The 24686-nt window shown below is 35.1% G+C and overlaps 1 long non-coding RNA gene and 1 pseudogene across 1 annotated transcript; one reads left to right on the top strand and one right to left on the bottom strand.

Annotated features, from left to right (window-relative positions):
* The first annotated feature begins 1689 nt into the window (after positions 1–1689).
* LOC128126442 (uncharacterized) lies at positions 1690–17327 on the top strand. Its single transcript, XR_008224407.1, has 3 exons — positions 1690–1816; positions 2051–2183; positions 17134–17327. It is a non-coding gene; the product is annotated as an uncharacterized LOC128126442 (long non-coding RNA).
* Positions 17328–24208: 6881 nt separating this feature from the next.
* LOC111891888 (5S ribosomal RNA) lies at positions 24209–24327 on the bottom strand (annotated as a pseudogene).
* Between the last annotated feature and the right edge of the window lie 359 nt (positions 24328–24686).

Here is a 24686-nt window from a genome sequence, read left to right as displayed (position 1 = left end):
AAAAAAAAAAAAAACACTAAGTTATACAAATATAATTTTAGGTTGGTATTTTGGATGATATAAACAATTTATTTGTATTTTTACTCTATAATGACTATACACTTACCCTCTTTATTGCTTATAGAAACATCCTTACATTAAACATCACTCAAATAAAGGTTTAAGCAACAATCAATTTAGGTGCTTGTATTGGTGGCTTATCACAATCAAACAGTAAGTAAACCAATAACCTAAGAGTGAAGTTAAAATTTTGTCTTTTAGATGATTTAATTAGCTTTGCGCCAAAAAAAAAGTCGTTAGCCTTAAGTTGTTTGTCATAATCACATATGCCCTAAAGACACAAGTTATTAGCTTTCAATGATTATCTATAGTAATCAAATAACCATAAGCCTAAATGGCCCATAAAAAATAAGTCATTAGCCTTAAGTTGTATGTCATAATCCCGCATGCCCTAAAGACAAAATCCATTAGCATTAAATGATTATTTGTAGTAATCCAATAGCGACCAATTACTTGTTATTGAAATTAATGTTTGTTATGTATAATCAAAAGGATGATCATATTTTGCAATATGGTCCAAAATTGTGAAAATCCATAATTTTTTGCTATAAAAACAGTTTGCAGGTTTCGGTATTAACCAAAATTGTAAAAATTAATTTTTTTTATTATAAAAACTCTGCAGGGGCAATATGGTCAAAAATTGTGAAAATCCATAATTTTTTGCAATAAAAAAAGTTTGCAGGTTTTGGTATTAACCAAAACTGTAAAAATTAAATTTTTTTTATTATAATAACACTGCGGGGGCAATACGGTCCAAAATTGTGAAAATCCATAATTTTTTGCTATAAAAAAGTTTGCAGAATCCGGTAATAACCAAAACTTTAAAAATTAAACTTGTTTTATTATAAAAACACTGCAAGGGCAATATGGTCCAAAATTGTGAAAATCCATAATTTTTTGCTATAAAAACAGTTTGCAGGTTCCGGTATTAACCAAAACTGTAAAAATGAATTTTTTTTTTATTATAAAAACACTGCAGTGGCAATATGGTCCAAAATTGTGAAAATCCATAATTTTTTGCTATAAAAACAGTTTGTAGGTTCCGGTATTAACCAAAATTGTAAAAATTAATTTTTTTTTATTATAAAAACTCTGCAGGGGCAATATGGTCAAAAATTGTGAAAATCCATAATTTTTTGCAACAAAAAAAGTTTGCAGGTTCCAGTATTAACCAAAACTGTAAAAATTAAAATTTTTTTATTATAAAAACACTGCAGGGGCAATACGGTCCAAAATTGTGAAAAGCCATAATTTTTTGCTATAAAAACAGTTTGCAGAATCCGGTAATAACCAAAACTTTAAAAATTAAACTTGTTTTATTATAAAAACACTGCAGGGGCAATATGGTACAAAAATGTGAAAAACCTTAATTTTTTGCTATAAAAACAGTTTGAAAGGTCCGATATTGACTAAAACTGTAAAAAAAAATGATTTTTTTTTCACCATAAAAACACTGTGCAGCGCAATATTGTCCAAAAATGTGAAAATCAATAATGGATTTCATATACGTAGATTGGGATAAATAATTCAGTTGATATTGAGGCTCAATAAAAACGTAATGGATTTCATATATGTAAAATGGGATAAATAATAAAATTGCTTTTGGACTTAATCGACTAATACCAATTTTTACATTTCAATATTTCCTCCTGCCTTTGACGTTACCTAGTTACCTTCCAGCAAGTGACTGATCGCAAATAAACAACCTACCCTTAAGAGTTCGTCAAGAAACATCTTAGAAGCGATGGGTTTTCAGGTAATTGAATTTATTCCTGTGACCTCACTTTATTGATATCAAATTTTAATTAGAAACGTTGTCACATGATTCCTTCAATTTGTATAAATGTTAGTCAATGGTTTTAATTTGATCCACATTTTGTACTGTTTTAAAGTGTTATTATTCAAGAACCGGTCGATTGAAGAAGTTTACCATGTTAAATCCTATGTACATAAGGCGTTTGATGATTTTTTTTTAATTTGTTTATTTCAGTTATGATACATGACCACTTCGCACCTGAAAAATGAAATTCTTAGCAAGGTTGGAAGTGATTAGGAGCCAGGGGTAGTCTCGTCCAACACCACAAAGTTGGTCAAGAAACATCCAAAGAGCAGTGTCTGTGCAGGTAATTGAATTCCTTCCTTTGATCTCATTTCTGTGAAACATCCAGGTGACCTCTTTGATCAATTCACAGTTCATAATCCACCACACTTCAATTTAGTTATTATTCTGAGTAATTTTCTGTAGAAATACGGTTTACAATATTTATATGGCTGAATAATTATCATAATGGTTTCTAGGATGATGCACTTCTTGAAAACAGTAATAGTAATCTTTTATGTTAAGTTTGTTTCTGTGATGTCATGGGTTTAACCCTAGTCTCCATACTATATAAAGATGTCCTTGGTTGGTAAAATTGGCACTAGTGTGGGTACACTAAGAAGGGCTAGCCGATTTCACTAGAGAGAACCAACTATCCATATTCTCAAAGTCTTCCAAGGTGTTTTGGTGATTTGTGATTCCACATGAGGCTTCCACACTATTGGGGCTAAGCTCTTAAAGCTTGAAGACATCAAGCTACATCAAAGGGTATGTCATCTAACTAGTACTTTGTAGTATAAGAGCTTCATAATACGCTAGTTAGGATTAAAGCCTTGGAAAGATCTTATTCGCATGTCTAATAGAGAAAACATAGATCCAAGGTTTATAGGGTTGCATGTACACCATGGGAGTGTTAGAATGCTCAAAACCCAACATAAATATGGCGATGCTTACAAGTTTCAGTATAATTTTGATACATTGAAAAGTTTCAATATATAGCAGAACGAACAAGAAGAATCAAATTGGACAGAAAGATAAAAGTTTCTGAAATCTGAAAGGAAATGAGAGTACTTTAGTATGATGTTTTAGGATCATCTTAATGATTTGGGGACCATGTCACAATTGATCCTCTAAGGTCACCTTAGTGCATTTATATGACTAAAAGTAGGAATCTGGAATTGTTGAAATGGTTAAATCAAAAGGATGAGTCGTACTTCGTTTCGATATCAAGTTTTGGAGTTATACTCTAATTACTCAAAGATTGTACCTTGAGTAATATGTTCTAAATAGGTTTACAACACCTTATGAAATGCATAGTAGAAATCTTTTCCTTACTCTTGCACATTTGAAATTAGTAGTTGTGATGTTCTAGCTAAAACAAAGGCCAACTAAGACCAATTTTATGAAGTGTTTTCTTGATAAGAGCATGCACTAACTCTTGAATATTTGTTTGTCAAGGAATGTTTCTGGACAGAGAATCTTATATTATAAGAGGTCAGTGGGAGTCTTAATGGTCTTGAATAATTTCAAGAACTAATCAAGAATAAACTTTCTAGTTATCACTAGCACACGACTTGAGGATTAATAATGTATCGTGTTGGCATATTCTTATTTATGTGTCGTCTATTCTAGTTAAATTGATTATGCATGTGAGTTCTATTAGTTCTCATTTGATTGCATAAGGCAAAACACCTTGATGAATGAAAGTACATTGATCAGTTTGGATGAGATGCTCAATAACTTGGAAGCACTGGTAGGCCATTGTGCTACCGAATGGCAAGAAATTAAGATTAAGCAAGTTCTATCCATATGAGTTAGAATTTGTCATAAACCTTGTCTTATGATAGTGGTTGGAAATGAAAATTTAACATGGATAGGAACGCATACACTATAAAATCTAAGTGGCAAGAGGTTTCTCTACTTCATGAAAATGATTGTGAGGAAACGCTTTCACTGGTAGATTTTAAAGGATTAAAGTTAGTAGTTGTGATAATTGCGTTCTCAAATTCGAATATGATTACGACATCCCTCTTCATAGTTCGAATTGTGAGAAATGACAATTAGTTTGAACATTCGGGACTTATTGCTATAATTCCGAAAAGGATTAGACACACACATAAGCTGTCTAATGAAAGGTGTATGAGCTTGAGAAGTCTAGATAGAGACTTATCGAAGCACCACATATCAAAAATCTGAACTTTGGTAAGAAAGTCAATAGGTATTGGTTTTTGGAAGTCTAGTTGATTTCTGGATATATGTCAAAGCTGGTGAGAGCATAATTTTTATACTAATAAGAACATAATTGTTATGCTAGCGGGAACATAATTATTATGTTAGGTGTTGCAAGTTAGCAATGCTATTTATAGGAAACAAAATTCTAAATTTGCAAAGTTGTAGAATTTGGAAATTGGTTCTCTATAGTAAGGCTTAAGGGAGAGGGCATTTATACTTCATTTCAAATTTAAACGCTTAGATTGAAATTTTAATCAAACTTAGTCATGGTCATATATGAATATTATGTTGAAATGTTTCAACATAGGAAATTCTATATATGGGAATATTTTAGCAAGAGACTGGTAAAATATCATGTCTTTATGTAAGACATTATGAATCATATCCCATATGCTTCGGGTATAGGATCGATTGCATATGCTATAATATTCGCCTATTCTGTTTTTTCCAAATGCCTAGTGCATTAAGAGGGAAAAAGGACTGGAACCAAATATGATTAAAGTTGTTAAAAAACTGTCAAGGACAATCTAATGTTTACCGAAGATTGGTTGCTTGTGGATAGTTGGAAGTATAGTAATGGATGGACCATATTGATATAATTCTGAATAGATAGGATTCTATGATGAATGGATTGTCATATGGAAATTATGGAAATGTTTCCATAATGGGAGATGGATATTAAGAATCTATGTGTACGTTAGAAACTTTTATGCGAGAAGGATGTTCAAGGAGTGTACCTTGAATGCGAGACTTCATAATTATGGAATTGTCTTGTAACAAACTCAAATGGAATGATTTGTAATATCATTGGCAACTCTCTGTGACTTTGGAGCCTTGACATTACAAAAGGATCATTGCATGAAAGGTTAGACTTTAACACATTCTATTAGTGGAAAGAATTTTGTATTATTACACTTATGAGGATTAGGAAATTGTGAAATGAGCATCATTGGAAATGTGTTCAATTGGTCTATTTCACAAAGGAAGGACCATAGATAAACATAGTGTGCATGATTGGATCATGGGATGACTATTGTTTTAATTCAAATATTGAGTTGATAGTTGTAACAGTAAACAATGAATAAGGTCTAATTAATATGGTGATTAAATAAAGAGTGTTTTATTTATATTCAAAAGTTTTGAGACCATATTGGATTAGGTTATTCTTGTGTTTCACTTCTCATGTTTTACTTCCTGAATAATAATATTATTCAAGCATCCACAGTCGATCATACTTTTGGAAGTAAGTAGCGAATTAAGATTGTCATGAATCCGACTGTAGATTGTCCAAGAGCTTAGACATAGCAAATGTTTGCTGCAGTGTTCGTGAGTACTCCTGAAATAAGAATTTGAGTATTGGATTAAACCCACACTCATTTGAATCACATCATCGATTTTATCACAGGTTATTGTGAGACGATAATATCTTATATTCTTGAAACGGAGACATATAGTTGTTGTTTACAAGTCGGTTGTGCATTGATAATAAATAAACACATTAGTAACTTGATGTTATAAAACGTATTGTTGTGTGTGATTTGATGAGTTAATAGTACAAGCATATGAGTCAAAGTTTATCCGTTCCTTTTACCATAAATGGGATAAAAGCGATATCTATAGGCACTCGATGATTTAGTGATCACACCCTAAGCACTTGGCCATGCCTGGACTAAGTTGATGTGTTTAATTGTAGTCTAAGCCATTCGTCATTAATTGAAAATCAGGAAACAAACCTTGGACAAAGAGAATGATTATAATCCATGTCTCATCTCCGTACGATATATTGTAGATACTGCTATAATTGGATAGATTGTACAAGTCAATGAATGGTTTCTTTTTTGGTTACATAGACTGTCGTAACTTATTTCACATAGATTTGTTAGATGGCAGCTACATAAAGATAGAGCATAACCAGAAAGAAATAGAATAAATCAAAATTTCCACACGTTCCATTCACTCACCAATTCCGTCACACCAAACATTATGTATTCAATCGACCGACAACAAAAAACAATAAAAAGAGAATGTAAGATGATTACCAATTGGATAAACGAGCCACCCAACCCTTTAATAACCCTCATGACACAAATAGTGTAACTATGTTTCTACAAAATCTTAAAATCTCAATCAAATTATTTTTCATTTTCCATAAAAAACTATAAATAGTTATAATTGTATTTGAAGCTTAACAACTAATCTACCTGATTTATTTATTGTTGTGAAAAGTTTTTTGAATGATAAAATATAGAAGATGTGACTTTACATATGGTCATCCACATTCACCTTACATGTGGGTCCCATTGAAATTTGTCTATACCTTGCAAGAAACTCCTCTACTCGAATTTCACTATCCTTTTGCAACCTCAACTTTTAAAAATTTTATAATAACAATACCACAAACAATTGTGGCCAAAATCTGAATGAGCAAAACTGATGACCAGTCATTACTTTTGACCTGCAATAAGAGAAAGAAAATAATGATACTCAATAGTGAAGTACTTCACATTTTAGGTTAGTAACCATAATCATGACCCATAAAAAAAATCAGTTATAGAATATAATTACATGAACATGTTATTAATAATTAAAACAATAAATTTAAACAACATTGCTTACACAATAACTTGTCCTCCGGTACATAGGATTAGTTCTGCCACATACACCATCAGTAGTCTTTCCTGGAGTATTTTCTGAATATATTTTTATATCAACTATAAAAGAATAAAAGTTAAAACCACGACATCCAATGAGCAGATGACATGTGGCAAAAGAAGCTAAGAAAAAGTAACATTCTCCAACAGTGTAACGACCATGTAATTCATCAACGGGTAAATCCTTTTCACTTTCCAACGTTGTTAATTCCTCTCATCTTTCATCTTCTGTTATAAGGGCTTCATCTTCCTCAAGGGTACACTCGTCATCTTCCTAAAGCAGCAATAAAATCGAGACATTTGAGATTAACTTTAGCTCATATGAAATATTACAAAAAGATAAATAAAATAAAGACATAAATCATATAGATGCCCACTTTAGCAGCATAAAATTGAACCAAGAACATAAAATGCAACATGTATCACATCATATATTCCTAAAATAATCATATAGATGCAGTAATAATATAGATGCTCTGTTGCAGCTTTTGAATTACAGATTATGACTAGTAGGTAAACCTCCATCAACATTTCTTGATATATTGAATTTACCTATATCTAGTTCCAAATTAAAAGAATAATCCTCAAATCATCCATTTTTTATGAAGAAAATATTGTTAATAAGTGAATGTAGCACCTGGTTCCTGGTATGTATTCTTGGTTATTAACTCTAATTATATATTGCATTTTAATCTTGGACTCAGCGAGTTGAAGGACTAACTCGCCGAGTAGAAGCGGGACTAGACGCGGGATCTACTCTGTCTACTCGGCGAGTAGGCTCGTGGGACTCGGCGAGTAGACCCTTTCAGGACTAAAACCCTAACCCGGGTGTTTGCACCCTATTTAAACGATCTAACCCAGCCTCCATTTCCCCTAGCACTCTCAGAGATCTGTAGAACGAAACCCTAGCCCCCTTTGTGTCCTTGTGGGTGATTTTTAGCATTGTGAAGGTGGTTTGGAGCTTGGGAGAAGAAGGAGAAGGTTGAAGAGTGCAAGAAGGGAAGAAGATCCGGAATCTACTCTGTGAAGGGCTTCTATTCAGGTAGAAAAGTTCCTACCTTGATCTTTAGTTCATCGAATCCCCTTTTTTTAGTCCCTAAAAAAGAGGTTTTGTGCCCTAAGAACCTAAATCTCTATGTGTTATGGTTAATGTTCTGCAAAGACTTCAGATTTGGACCTTTAGGACATCCTAGTAGCATAAAGTGTCGGTGGTTGAGGTGATTGAGGTCCCTATTGAGTGTAGGACCTCTTAAAGAGCTTGGAATTACATGTTTGAGCTCATAGGGCCATGCATGCATGTAAAGTTTGCAACTTTATGTGGTAAACATGCCCTAGGACCATAGATCTGTGGTTTTGAAGCATTGCATGTCTCAGATCTGGCCTACTCAGGAAATGGGTCGAGGGACTCGGCGACTCCCAAAGTGGAACTCGGCGAGTTCTATGAAGATGGTCTTAGACTCGGCGAGTTGGATGAACAACTAGGCGAGTCCTATGAAGATTGCCTCGAGCTCGCCGAGTTGTTCTTCAAACTCGGCGAGTCATATGAACTTTCACAGAGCAAGAGGGGTTTAAGCGTTGAAGGTTCAACCTTTCGTACCTGCACGCGGAATTAACCGTGTAACGAAGTCCCCCAAAACCCCAAACCCTCGTATGGGGTGTTCTGGTGTGGATTGGAAGCGAGTAGGGGATCCGCTCGAGGAACTCGGCGAGTTGCTCGCGGACTCGGCGAGTTGGGACTCGAGTCGGCCCCATAGTCCCGAGTGGTGAGTCAAGGGTGACTCAGTGAGTGGGGAGAGGGACTTGGCGAGTAGGACCGGATTAGTAAGGGAAGGACTCGGCGAGTTGCTCGCGGACTCGGCGAGTCCAGTCAACTGGAAGTTGACTTTGACTTGGATTTCGACTTGGTCAAGGGTAAAAGGGTCATTTTACCCTAACTACATCTAGCAGTGTTTGACTGATCGTTTTGTGGGAATTATAGCCAGAGGACGTCCGGAGCAGCAGCAACAGCAGTAGACAGTCAGTTCCCGATCAGATCAGCAGCTACTTTGAGGTGAGTTACCTTCCAGTAGCGGTGGGTCTACGGCCACAATGCCGGCCCACCAGTAGGAGTTGTACGTTAGATGAATGTCTTTGTGATATCATCTAGGTTTACTACTACACGATATGTTATATGCTAGCATGATATGTTATATGTGATAGAAGTAGCTTCAGTTGTTAGGACCGAAGGGTAGTTCAGACACCCCAGATATGTCTAATAATATGCTATGTTATGATGTATGTGTTGATGGGTTTTGGACATAAGACATCCTATGTGCTCATACAAACCCTAATGCTTGGATCTAGGTTTCTCTATTGTACATGCAAGTTATCCAAGACTATAAACGCTAATTCTAGCATTCAAATAATCATATTAACATGAGAATAGGTTTATAATGTTACCTTGATTGTTATATAGTAATAACAATCCCAATTCCTCCTTGAATTGACTTTGGAAGGCTTAGAATCACAAGTGTCACTCCTCTAATGGCTTACAAACACCATAAGCAAGAGGATGAAGAGGAGAGAGGATGGAGGCTGCCCAAAACCGTCTACAAACCCTAGAGAAGTCTTAGCCACGTTTTTGGGTCATAAGGGATCCATATATATATAGGAGGTAATTAGGGTTATCTAACAAGGAAACCCTAATTTGGATGCTTAAGCCCTAAGTAACCCATGGAGCCCTTTCCTCAAGGCCTTGGACGATTTCATATGGGCTTCTCCCATAGAATTCGTCCACTTTATAATATAAGGCAATCCATGGCCCAAATTGCAATTATCTTTTAACTACAATTCCAGTCCCTTAAGTTTAATTAATCTCTTTTAGTCACAAAACTAATTACCAATTAATTATTGACTAATATTAATTAAACAATATGATTTCTCCTTTAATATATTATACTCATAATATATTAATAAATCATATTTAATCCTTTCTCTCCATAATTCATCCTATCAAGTTGCTTTGGTGAAGGCAACCCAAAAGGACCATGCACCATCGGGTCAAGTACACACCAAAATAGTTATGGACTTAGACACTAATCCAACAGTCTCCCACTTGGATAAGTCTAATAACTATTCTGCGTATGACTTCAGATCCTGATCTGCAATCGTAGCATTCCAAAGCCGTTGTCAACTCTGATCCTATCAGATACGCGTGTCCTTTAGATAAGGGATCATATATTCCTCCATTCTAGATATCATATGAGATATGATTTCAAATCATTCTCTTTGTACTATATCTCGATTCCGATTTATGAAGACTGACTAATTGAACAAATCAAATTAGCCCTATCCCGGCCGAGCATTTACGTTTGTCATCACTAAATCATCGAGGGGCCCAAAGATATCGCTTTTATCCTACTTTGGATAAAAGGAACGGATAAACTTTGATACAATGCTTGCTTGCAATCACTCACCGAATTACACACAACAATATGTTTTATGAAACCAAGTTACTAGTGCGTTTACATATTATCAATGTGCAACCGATTTGCAAGATACAACTCACACATCTCGGTTTCAAGAATATAAGATGTTATCGTCTCACCAATCATTCATGATACAATTCATGGAGTGATCCAAGTGAGCGTGGGTTTGATCCAATGCTCAAATCATATTCATAAGCACTCATGAACGTTGCAAAAAACATTTGCTTATCTCTAATGCTCTTTAGACAATCCACATACCAATTCATGACATTCTTCATTCACACCTACTTCCAACATATGAACGACTGTGGCCTGTTCGAATAATTTGACTGTTCTTAACCAATAAAATTATTCAGGAAGTCAAAACATGCAAAGTGAAACACAAGAATAATACTAATCCCATATGGCCTCAAACTTTGAGCATAAATAAAACACCTTTTATTTATCACCATATTGATTACTCATTATTTGTCGTTTCGGTTAATCAACTTCTTACTTGAATTACAACACTTGTCCCATGCTCCTAGCATGCACACAATGTTTAACTATGGTTCTTACTTTGTGAAATAGATCAAATTGAACACATTTCCAATCATTCTCAATTCACAACTCCAAATCCTTTTTCCATAAGTGAAAGAATATCAAATTCTTGCTACTTATAGAATATGCTAGATTCTAACATTTTATGCAATGATCCTTTCGTGATATCACTGCACCAAAGTCACAAAGACTATTGCCAATGATATTACAAAGTCCTCTATCGGAAATTGTTACAATACAATTCCTTAGATATGATGTCTCTCACTCAAAGTACATTCCTTTGAACATCCTTTTGCATAAAAGTTTCTAATCTAGACATAGATTTTCAATATTCAATTCCTAATATGGACACGTTTCCATATTTTCCATATGACAACTCATTCTTAATAGAATCTTGTATATTCATAATAATGTCGATATGGTCCATCCAATATGGAAACATTTCCATATCTTCCAATACTATACTTCCAACTACTCACAAGCAACCAATCCTCGGCGAACTTTGGATTGTCCTTTGATAGTTGTTTAATTATTTTAGTCAAAACCGATTCTAGTCCTTTTTCCCTCTAAATGCGCTAGACATTTGGAAAATTTTAGAATGGTCAAACATTAAAGCATTTGCAATCGATCCTATACCCGAAGCGTATAGGACACGACGCATAATGTTTTATTTGCTATGTTCTCAAAATTCGAATTGTGAAGAGGAATGCCGTAATCATAATCGAAATTTTAAGAACACACTATGTACCTTTGACTAAATTTTATTAACATTCCACAACCTAAGCCTTTAGATTTGAAATGAAGCATCATATTCTCTCCCTTAATTATAGCAAAACAATCTTTCAACTCGTACAACTTTTCAAAGTATGACTCTTGTTTTTCTATAATTAATATTGCCAACTTGCAATACGTGCCTTAATAATCATACAATCATAACATTTATGCTCCCACTATCATGATAATTATTATAAAACATAACACATATGCTCCCACTAGCTTCGACATGTATTCATAAACATCTTAACATTCAGAAAAACAATGCTTATTGAATTTCTTAAGTTCATGTTTCTAATACTTAGTGCTTTGATAATCTTTTATCATGGCTTCTTGAACTTATACACCTTTGCCTTCGATAGTTCATATGTGTGTCTAAACACTTAAGACAAATTGCCAAACCTCACAATTCAAATTATGGAATGGGATACCGTAACCATAATCGAATTCGAGAATGCAATTTACAATCACTATCTTCTTAAAATCTCTCTTAGTGAAAGCATTTCCCTACAATCATTTTCATGAAGGAGGAAATCTTATGACACTTAGATTTAAACGGTGTATGTGTTCCTATCCATGTGAATTTGTTAAAACTAAAGTTTACGACAAATTCAAACTCATATGGACCGAACTTTCTTAATCTTGATTTCTTGCCTTATGGTAGCACAGCTGCCCACCATGTCTTCAAAGTAGTTAAGCAGCTCACCCTTTCCTATCAATGTACCTTTCATTGATTAAGGTGCTTTGCCTTTTATGCATTCAAAATGAGAACTCATATCACTCACATGCATAATTAACTCGATTGGATTGGCACAGAAACAAAATAATGTCAACACGATAGGTTGTAAACCTCAACTCGTGTGCTAGTGATGATCGATAAGGTTTATTTGATTTGTTCTTGAAACCTTTCAAGACCATTAAGACTCCCACTAACTCCTTGACATATAAGATTCTCTTGTCAATAAACATTTCTTGACAAACAAATATTCAAGAGTTAGTGTAGCTTTTATCAAGACAAAACACTTCATAACTTTGGTCCTAGTTGGTCTTTGTCTTATCCAAGACATCACAACTTTCCACAATTGATGAATGTTATAAACCTTCTTAATACTTGTCACTCATTGTCACCATCTTAACTCTAAGACTTGTTTTGGAACGAACTATGATTGACATTTTGATTTAACCATTTCTTCAATTCTTGATTCCTCTTCTTATACATACAATTGTACTAAGACTCACTTAGAGGATCAATTGAGATATGGTTCTTAATCATTAAGACCTATCATAAAGCATAATATCTACTCTCCCTTCTTCTTAGAACGGAGAAACTTTTATCTTTCTGCCTACTTGATTCTTCTTATTCGTTCTGCTATTGATTTAAACTTTTTCAATCAATTCAGAATTACACTTAATCTTGTAAGTATAATCATATTTACTAAACCTTTAGTAAATCATGACGAATATCTTTGTTACTCTTATGGTGAACTTGATCAACACGCAACTTTGTGTACTCGATCTCCTTGTCCTTCACTTGACACCTTGTCAACGAATTAGTCTAATTTCCAAATATGAAATTTCTCATTCATCGTGCAACCAAGTTGCATGATTCCAAGTTTCTGTCCAATTGAAACTTGGGCGATGAGAAACTCTCCCTATTTGGTAAACTCTCGACTTTCCATAAATAACATAATAAGAACCAAATCCATTATTGCGAATATTCAAACATCAATTTTTTCATATACGTCATTGCAAGGATAAATAAATAAAATTTAAAATCAAAATTCATTTTATTGCAGAAAAATTTGTCCTTACAATGCAATTCATTGAAAAACTATGCTAATACATTTTTCTTAGCAATCTAATTTTTAACTCTAAGTAGTAGCTCAAGAATCTAATCTTCGAGAAATGCGATCGAAATCCATTCCTTCATGGTTAGATTCTGCTCACTTCTTCCCTTAAGCTTCCTTTCTTTTTCTTCGATCCTACAAAACATCAATTGTAATCTTATCACATTATGTATTAAGAATCTAGAATAGAAGCTTAAAAGAGTTAGTTAATGGATTTTTACCTATATTAGAGCCATACGTTTCGACTCTCCCATCACTTAGATCTCTTAGGTAAATGGGGCAGCTTCGTCTCCAATGTCCTTTCTCTTGGCAATAAAAGCAAATTGACTCTTTTGGAACATGACATAGAACTACTTCAGACATTTCCTTTCTCTTATGATCAAACTTTTCGATCATATCATGTCTTTCGTTGCCATTGTCTATATCCATATAGGTGAGATCATAGCATGTCTTTCGTTTCCATTGTCTTTCTTTGCTTTTCTATTGCGCCAAATCATTTCTGATTCAGCAGAAATAAGCATATAGGTGAGATCTATAAGGGTCACGTCGTAGTTCATCATATAGTACTCTCTTACGAACTCACTATATGATTTAGGAAGTGACTGAAGAACCTAATCAACATCCATCTCTTCGCAGACAATAGATCCCAACATTCTTAACTTATCAATGTGTGACTTCATCCCTAGGACGTGTGCACACACCGACTTTCCTTCTTTATGTTTACTTGCCAAAAGGGCTTGAGTGATCTTGAACTTTTCAAGCCTTTGAACTTGTGGGTTAGGGAGAACAATTGCAGGAGGTGGAGGAAGTGAAGCATGATCTCTTGTTCCTCGATCGAATTGTGGATTATCATCTTCATGTGGATTGCTTGTTCCACGGGATTTGAGAAGACCATAGTTGTCAAACTTTGACATCTACAAAATGGGAGAAAACGAATTCAAGTTAGTTGATTGATTGAGTCCTTAGTAAATCACCCAAATGAGGTACTAAGGCTAGGACCCAACACAATATTCCACAACTCGGGAGAGGGATGCCGTAACCCTAATTGCAGAATATTTGAAGGTAAGTGAATGGCGATTCACTAATTTCCACCACGAAAAACGAAAAAGAAATTTAAGTTTTAAATCTATGAAAACTCCTAGATCCTTTGAGATTCATTGAACTTTCAATGGCATGTTTAAATCTCGATATGCCCCTCTTGTTTGTGACTGGGATGCCGAGGATCACAAAGCGGGTGTGAATAACCATGCAAACTTCCATGGTGCCCTCACATGTTACAGTCACCTATTCGATGTGCCGGTAAACCACACACGCTCCACCTAACTATGACAAACATTGAGTCACCCTTTGCTACCTTTGCTTAGAACCATTTAGTGTGACGGTAAACCACACACGCTCCACTAACGTCTTCGCAACGGCACAAAGTGTAATTTCATGGAATTGCATCAATTCACTTTTTCCTAAGTAACTAAGATTGGGAATTTTATGAAAACATTTAGTTACTTTTATACTTCATTATACTTATAATGGAAGGTTTTGTCCCATCCTACCCGTTCGGCTAACGACCCTCCACTAGTCAAGAGTGCGGTGGGTAAGAGTGGATACTCATTCAATCGCCATTTTATAGGCAATTTCCTTAAACACCCCGTATAGACCAGCTTCGTGAATGAGGCCTACTAACGGTAAGACTCACTTTTACTCATACATATATATAATGTTAGACTTTTAATGTTATATATAGTATAGGGTGTATTTTACACTTTCAAAATACTAGGTGGTCTAATTTAACAATTATACTTTTAATTCAATTAAATTGTAAACCTAAATATGGATTTATTAAATCTCTTTTAATTATACACCTTAATTAATTAATAAAACCATAAGGGTGTGATTTGAACTTTTTCAAAACTATACTAGAGTTTTAGAATTTAACATTCCTAATTAAACTTTTAATCAACTTTTAAATTCCAAAACTTGAGGGCAAGTTTTGAAACATTTCAACACATTAGGGTTTAGAATTTAAATATTCATCAAAATTAAACCATTTAATCAAAATTTAAATTCCAAAACTTGAGGGCAAGTTTTGAAACCTTTTTTTTCAAAACATTAGGGTTTTAACTATTTAAATTTCAAAACAACAAAACTTTTAGGTTCAAATTTAAACTATAAAACCTAAAGGGGAAAATATGAAACATTTCATAACATAAGGATCAAATAAAAAATAATCTAAATTAACAATTAATCACATAATTATCCATATTTGATTTATTTAATAATTTCTTGCAAAATAATTTATCAATTTAGTCAAAATAATTAATCAATTATCACATAAGGAAACAATTATCTTATTAATTGATAAATATCTTCAATTAGATCAAGAATATAGTCAAATATATCATAAAATCGGATTTATATTGATCTAATATGATAAGGTAACTACCCATAAGCAAACACAGCAAGAAATCGCGAAGATATCCCCATCTGACGAGTTGACTCGTCGAGTCAAGCTTGGACTTGTCGAGTCTGCATGGACTAGGCGAGTTCAGCAATGGACTCGGCGAGTCCAGCCTCCAGAACATCAAAACTCGAATTTTTTGAACATGTAATGCATCAATACAATTGAAACCAGTCTAGTCTCTGATACCACTGATGGGTTTTGGCCATAAGACATCCTATGTGCTCATACAAACCCTAATGCTTGGATCTAGGTTTCTCTATTGTACATGCAAGTTATCCAAGACTATAAACCCTAATTCTAGCATTAAAATAATCATATTAACATGAGAATAGGTTTATAATGTTACCTTGATTGTTATGTAGTAATAACAATCCCAATTCCTCCTTGAATTGACTTTGGAAGGCTTAGAATCACAAGTGTCACTCCTCTAATGGCTTACAAACACCATAAGCAAGAGGATGAAGAGGAGAGAGGATGGAGGCTGCCCAAAACCGTCTACAAACCCTAGAGAAGTCTTAGCCACGTTTTTGGGTCATAAGGGATCCATATATATAGGAGGCAATTAGGGTTATCTAACAAGGAAACCCTAATTTGGATGCTTAAGCCCTAAGCAACCCATGGAGCCCTTTCCTCAAGGCCTTGGACGATTTCATATGGGCTTCTCCCATAGAATTCCTCCACCTTATAATATAAGGCAATCCATGGCCCAAATTGCAACTATCTTATAATTACAATTCCAGTCCCTTAAGTTTAATTAATCTCTTATAGGCACAAAACTAATTACCAATTAATTATTGACTAATATTAATTAAACAATATGATTTCTCCTTTAATATATACTCATAATATATTAATAAATCATATTTAGTCCTTTCTCTCCATAATTCATCGTATCAAGTTGCTTTGGTGAAGGCAACCCAAAAGGACCATGCACCATCGGGTCAAGTACATACCAAAATAGTTATGGAGTTAGACACTAATCCAACATGTGTAAGTAGCATTAGGGGGTGAAATAGTCCCCGAGGATCGGTTGTCAGGACCGACGGGTAGTCAGCACCCCAGAATAGCTTGACACGGGTAGTCAGCACCCCAGAATGGCTTGACACGGGTAGGACGGCACCCCAGAATGGCCGCACAGGTAGGACGACACCCCAGAATGGCCGTACCGGGTAGTCAGGCACCCCAGAATAGCCTGGCAGTATGTATGTTATGTTGTTGTATGTTATGTGGTACGATGAGGGAACTCACTAAGCTTTGTGCTTACATTTTTCAGTTGTTGTTTCAGGTACCTCTTCAGCTAGGGGAAAGGAGCCAGCGCGGTAGCGGCATATCACACACACTCTTGTTTCCGCAGTTATGAGTTTATTCTGGGATTGATACTCTGATATTTTGGTTGTTTACATGTTGTGGATTTCAAATTTGGGTTTTCGATGTGAAATGGTTTAATTAAACAATGTTTTAATTATTAATGTTTTCTAACTAATGTTTTAAAAACGAAATTTTTTTGACGTGAAGATTGGGTCGTTACAGTGAAAACATACCTTAAAATAGGATCTTGAGAAACAAGTCTGAAAACCAACAAAAAATTAGATATGAATGGAAATATCACCCAAATCATAATCATTTCAACATTAATTGATGTAAACATGAAAAAAAATAAAAAAAAATGAATATACAAATATATGATGAAATTTGGACCTGTAGAGGCAACCTATCCACCTCATATCGAAAAACTTCATAAGTGTGTAGTAAGTAAAGAGAGAATGACTTTAAAGGCGTTGAGTTTGATAAATGGGGGGAAATAGGCGTTTGTTGATGGTGGTGTCCAGTGATTACATTCATCTAGGGTTTTGTGAAGGCCGCTCATATCCGAATCGTCTCTGGAAATGGTAGACGACCACCACCGCAGCCTCCGTTGCAGACCGGTATCTTCCGCTCACACCCACCAACTCACCTCTAGTTAGAAACCTCCTGTGTTTCACCAACATCAACCGTTGGCTTCGGCTTCCCATAGATCAAAATTGGATTTTTGCATTAGTCAAAATCGGATTGCAGAGTTGGTCGACTTTTCCTCTTTCTGAAATTAGGGTTTTCTAAACTTACATGGAATACCTGATTTCACATAAATCAACGAACTTCATAAATAATTTTTAAGCACAAATCGACATTAGTAAATATAAACAAAATCAAGAAAACTCGTAAAAAGAAAAAACCAATAATTACCTAATATCAAGTTATCGATGTAGATGGAATCCAAAGGAACCGAAGAGCAATAAATATACAATTGTTTGAATCAGTTAGGGACGGAGCGACCGTCTTCCACGAGCTCCCTTACAGTAGCGCCTCCGGGAGTAGAAGAATTCGACAAATACAATCGGAATTTGTAATCATCAGTGGGTATGAAAACCTCTTTGGGAGACGATCGATGGGTTGATTTGTTTATGGAGCGATGTAAGTGTGGAGCGACATAGAAAAAAGAAAGAGATGAAAAAAAAGTTTTCTTCTACATATTGAAACCAAAGGTGAAGCAATGGAGGTAAAGTGAGACCGATAAGGAAGAAATGGGATAAATCGATAAGAAGCACTAGGTGGTGGAAGGATTAAGTCATCGAGTTTTAAGTAGGTGAAGCAGTAGATTAAAGTAACACCGGTGGATGGTCTAAGAAAAAAGAAGAGACAATAGAAGGAGGAACGGTGGAAGGAGAAAGAAGAAAGAAGGCGGCCAGGTTCGTTGGTGATGTTATAGACGAAGGTGAAACATAGGTGGGAGGTGTAGGCGGTGGATGGATCCAGAAAAAAAAAGTTGTTGGATTCGGAGGAAAACGATTGGTTGAGGCTGCGGTGACACAACAATACAACACGTATCCAAGACACTAATCCACACATGGATAACACGCAAGAAAAAAAAAATCAACCAATCACAGAAGAACACACACCCACTAAGAATATACAAAATATCAAAACATGACCCATAAAAAAAGACACAAATTAGCGATCCCACCCATAACCAAAGACATAAATGGGATGTATGCTTATCAGTTGATTTGTTTAAACTTTAAACTCAAATTAAACTATTACGAATACTTATTTGTAAGCATTTACGTTGAATGACACGAACTTACGGTATGAGATGGACTAACGTTTATTTATTTATTGTTAGTTCAACTTGTATATTATATGTATCTTATAAATTAACAAATTTATTGGCCCACTACAAAATAAATATATTATATGTTGGCGAAAGATAAATTTAAATGTCTTATATGATGATGTATTTTTTATTCATGTTGTAAGACCAATTATGGATTGTCAAACAATATGTTTATTTCATGTATAAATCACTATAGGTGATACATAAGTTTTTATATATTTTAACTGGCCATTCATTTGCAACTTTGCAACTATATATGACGTCAATATGATGTCAATCAATGTGTTCATTATCTATTTAAATCTAATTTGTCATTAATTTATGACACTAGCATCATATTTATGTATATCAAATTTCCCACCGTAAGAAATTTATTCTTGTAGTTGGCCTTTATTTATTCATTCGTTTTCATGAAGTGATTATCAAAATTTTCCGAGTGTTCAATACATTGTTTATAAAATCAGCTAAATATCTATAATTTGATAAATTTGAAATTTGATAATTCGAAGTGATGAGTGGTAACTACAATGTTAGACTTAAGTGATTGGACCAAAGAAATGTTGTTTGGTTTGACATTGGAGTTGATTAAACACCACATTAAGCAATTGTTTGATTTATTATTCAAGGAACACAAAGGCTAATTGAATAATGACTCGTGCAATGAATTTTAATCATAAATTGCATAAATATTGTATTTTTTTCCCAAAGGTGATTGCAATGTTTGTATAGCGTAGTATAACTTTTAGGATGCCATAATATTCAATTGTTGGTCTAGCCAAAGCGAAACCGATAATTGGATAAGGTATCTATAAAATCTATCATTTTGGAGTTAGTGATAGACACATTGATATGTTTATTTCATTATCATGTTAAATCATATTAGTTATTTCCTTACAAACATTTAATTAAAGCATAATGATAAGATGATAAACGAATTTTAGTAAGGTCCAAGTTCAAGTAAAGTACAAGTAAGCCCGACAATAAACCATCACAAGTTATTCATAAGAAACAACATAGTTTACATTCGTAAAGTGGCTTATGAAGAAATGTAACTCGTATGCTTTATGATTCGTGAGTCCCTTAATCTTTGTCACACCCCAAAACCGAGAACGGTGGAAACGTTCTGGGGCGGAGGACGTCATATAATGTATCACAACAATGTAAAGTAGTAAACAAGCAACAACATCATCCATTGCATTAATAGTATAATTTTAATTACAAGTGTGTTCTTTCATAGTATAAGACAACATAATGAATAATCAAAATAAAATACGAGTCTTGATTTCTCTGTCTTCACAAAACCTGGTCATCGTACCTGTCTATTTGTGACCTGAGAATACAAGTTATTTTGAAAGCGAGTATCAGCAATAAAGCTGGTGAATTCATAAGTATTAATGTGTCTTTGATTTGTTAAACTGGAAAGTAAAGACTTGTAAACATTTGGAAAAAAAAAGTTTGTATAAGTATGAATTGTTTCAAAGTAGTTGAAAACATTTGAACACCCTAGCAAATCCCTATGATTTCTATTAGTATAAAAAGTAGTCTTCTACCAAGACTAGACTATTTTGAAAGTAGCCTTCTACCAAGACTAGACTATACGCCTATTGATATTATTTTCTACCTCATCGATTATATGAATGTGGCACATGGTAAAGGTATTAATAATATATTACCCGGATTTTTAATCCGTTTGCAATTGTCGTATGCAAAGTGTAAGTACTGTAGTATTTGTAATAAGTGACTACTTTGTACCAATTTGCCTTAATTGAGGGTTAAGGTATAATGTGATGGCTAGAACCCGTACTATACGCTCTCTATCAGGAGATTCTTGGAACCAAACACGAACCTGCATTTCTGCAAGCCGTGAACATCCACATTACTATGATCATGTATACATAATATAACTATCACAAAGTATTAGTGATTAACTAGTATACTTAGATCCTGTACTTGTTCCATGCTATAGCACCTTGTTATGTTAGCTCTATTATCGTGTATCGTAAGTGTTATCGTGTAGGCGTATCTATGTAAGCGTATTCATGTAAGCGTATCTATGTAAACGTATTCATGTAAGCGTATCTATGTAGATGTATTCATGTAATATGTAATATATTAGTATAGACTCATGAATGAACTGACTCTTGTGTGATTCCTTGTACTTGGAATGGTAAATAGTATCTCCTAACTACACCTATTATAGTTATTAGTGATGTACGAGTATAACTGGGAGTACACCTTTGCTACCCAAAGGTACTGAACTGACTCAGGGAACCTTTATACCTATATATGTATACATGATATATAATTAATATTTAGACGACATTCGGACGAGCAACCGATGCCTTAAGGCCACATCCCAATGAGGAAAAGGAAATAAAGCGAGCTAGTTGTCTTAAGTCCTTTAAACATTATTTATATAACTATACATATCTAGGCATGCATTTTTCAATATAAAAGCATAAAAGAAGTTTTGTAAAACCTTTGAAAAGCTTAATACTAAGAAAAGATGACTTGATGTCAGTTTATAAAACGATATGAAAGTATTTTGTTTCATAAGACAGTTTAAGTATAAGGAAAACCTTGTTTGAAAACGCATTTGAGACAGAGTTTGAAAGGAAACTTACAGTAGGTAAGACAGTTTGATAAAGAGTATTAAACATGTAAAAACGTTTAAGAAAGTCATTTGAATAAATCTGTTTGGTAAAACAGTTAACGTATAGTAAATCCATTTGCATGCTAGTTATTAATCACAAGTGATTGATATAATAACTAAACATGATTCAACTTGAATTCCCCCCCCCCCATAAAGCATTTATAAACATTTAAAAACATTTAAAAGGTTAATTAAGGGGTATGAACTCACCTGCAGCGAGTGGATCGGATGGAAGTGTCGGACATGTGTTCGGTGTCAAGTGAAGACTTAAATACACACAATGATCCTAATAACATATGAAGACCTATGTATATATATAATTAGTGTTTATTACACTAAGTAAACATGTATAAACATCCTAATGTAAGGAAAACACTTTTGTCAAAGTGTTTGGAGGCTATCGGGTTGCAACAAAGGAGTACAAGGCCTTATACGGGAGTTTATGGTCAATGGACGATGTCTTAAGGAGTTTGCGGCCCAGGGGAGTTTACTCCTGGCCGTAAACTCTCAATTGGGTCACCAAATGAGGCTCAAAACTATTATAACTTAAGTGGTTAAATGTTCCAAGGCTTAAACAAGAGGTTGGGTGGGTTTAAGGTCCATGAATGGCCTTGTATGGTGTTTACGGCCCTGGGACCACTTCCCCATGAGTTTACGGCCGTAAACTCATGGTATGAAGTACCAAATCATGTAATGAAGTCCCTAGTTCAATGGTATAAGGTTTTATGCTAAGTTCCAAGGCTCACTAAGGGGTCAGGGTGTCATTTGCACCCTTAAAAGGGGTTTACGGCCCAAGAACATGTCTTGGTCGTAAACTCCTTGAATCTAGTGATTCCTTATGTTTTCTAAGCTCTAAACATGATCAACCTAGTGTAAGATGAGTTAGAACAAGAGTACTTACGATCTAGGAGCTTGAATGGTCGGTTTTAGCCAAGAACACTAGTGTGTGTTCTTGGTGTAACTTGAAGATCTACAAAATGGAATGATTCACGGATGAAATCATGTAAGATTACTAGTTCATGCAAGATATCAACTAGTTAAGACAATAAAATTACAAGATTTGAAGATCGGGGACGAAGATTGGGATGATACTTGAGAGGATTTGGGCAAAAGGGAAAGGAGGAATGAACAAATGACCACCTCTTCATCATATAAGCAAGAGTTTACATCCCACATGGAGTTTACGGTCGTAAACTCCCATGTGTTGGTCGTGAACTCCTTGAAGGGGTGTTTAAGGTCATTTCTTTGAGCTATAAATTCAGCCGATAAACCTCGACACTTATTCCTTAAGTGTACAAGGCTCAGAACGCTCAAATAAACTCCTAATTGTGCTAAAAGATAACAGCAATGAGTTTGACTTTTAATGAAGTGTTTGACTGAACTGGATGGAAAATTTCGGGTTGTCACATCATCCCCTTTTTAGAGGGAATTTCGTCCCGAAATTAGAATTTAGGTAACGGAGTAGGCATGAATAATCGAGCAAGGAGGTGGGGAAACTTCCTAATCGATTGGTCCTCGCGCTTATAAGTGAATTCGGGTCCTCGGTTGGTATCCCAACGAACCTTCATTAATGGGAGGTGGCGTTGCTTCGTTCACTTGATCTCTCGATCGAAGGTCACTACGGTTCTTCCACAAAGGCGAGGATCTCGTTGATCTCGATCTCGTCGAGTGACATTACGAAATTCCTGACGGAAAGGTACGTTTTCAAGCTCGAGACGTGAAGGGTAAAATGTATGTTACTAAGTCCATGGTGTAGATTGGGTTTGTGAGTTTACAAGGCTGGTTCACGCAAGAATCTCGGAGGTCCTAACTATCTTGGATTTAGCTTTCTATGCTCTCCGGAGCATACCAAGCCTTTCCAATGTGAGGCTTCCAAAAGGATTTGGTCTCTCACTTGGAATTCCAAGGTTTCTTCCTCTTGCTTCTCTTCCCTGTCAAGGGCCACTCTCTTCTGAGTCAAAGTCGTAAGAGGTTTCGTAATTCGCGAGGAGTCCTAAATGAACTATGACAGTAGGTCAGTGAAACTTAGATTTCGGAGAATTCCGTAAGCGTCTTCAGTGCTGACAAATTCTCAACGATTTTGATCCTTGGAAGGGTCCTCAAGAATTCCCACATTACTGGTAATGTGTCTTAGGAATTCGACTCTTCAAATCTAATACTCATATTTAGAGAACATTCTGCAACGTTTCCTTGATCGTAGTGTTTCCATGGTTTGTTGTAGATGCGCTTTATGATTTCCTTCTTACTACGATAGTAGATAAGTAAGTCATTTACGAGGACAATGACGAACCGATCCAAGTAAGAATGGCGCACCCTATTCATTAAGTTCATGAATACTACGGGCGTATTGGTCCTATCCGAGGGGTATCACTACGGACTCGTAGTGTCCATATCGAGTTTGGAAGATAGTCCTCAAAGCATCCTTCACTAATACTCGCAACTGGTGATATTCGGATATTGGGTCCATCTCTGAAATGCACTTCGTTCCTTGCGGTTGATCAACCAATTCATCTATATGAGGCAGAAGGAAATGATTTCTAATGGAAGTCCTATCGAGGTCTGCGCTACGAGGACTTCCCAAGGTGTTACCCATTATAGTACTTCTCTCGCCTAAGCACGCTTAATTGCGGAGTTCTGATAGGATCTGGTGCATTAGTGTTGGTATGATCGCATCCGCTGAAGTCTGTCTTCTTGAAGAATAAGACCGGAGCTCTCAAAGGTGAGGAGCTTGGTCTTCTCATTCCCTTATTGGGTAGTCATTAAGCTGTATGAAGGGTTCTTGTATCTCCATTGGTGTGAGACTGTAGGGCGATCGGGTTACAGGAGCAATATTGGGTTCTATGTTTGTTTGCATGACGATGCGAGCACTCGTAATCTTGAGCAGTCTCCACCCTGAAGTTCATATTAGAAGTCATACATGGTTCATCAATCGCAGTCTCGTGTATACGAGTCGTATATAATTAAGATTGAAAAGGTAGTCGAATAAATGATTCTTCTTTAACCTCACATCCCAACGAGGAAAAGAATTAAAGTG

This window comes from Lactuca sativa, chromosome 5, assembly GCF_002870075.4.
Source record: "Lactuca sativa cultivar Salinas chromosome 5, Lsat_Salinas_v11, whole genome shotgun sequence".
Lineage (NCBI taxonomy): Eukaryota > Viridiplantae > Streptophyta > Magnoliopsida > Asterales > Asteraceae > Lactuca > Lactuca sativa.
This window is presented reverse-complemented; position numbering and strand designations above follow the sequence as displayed.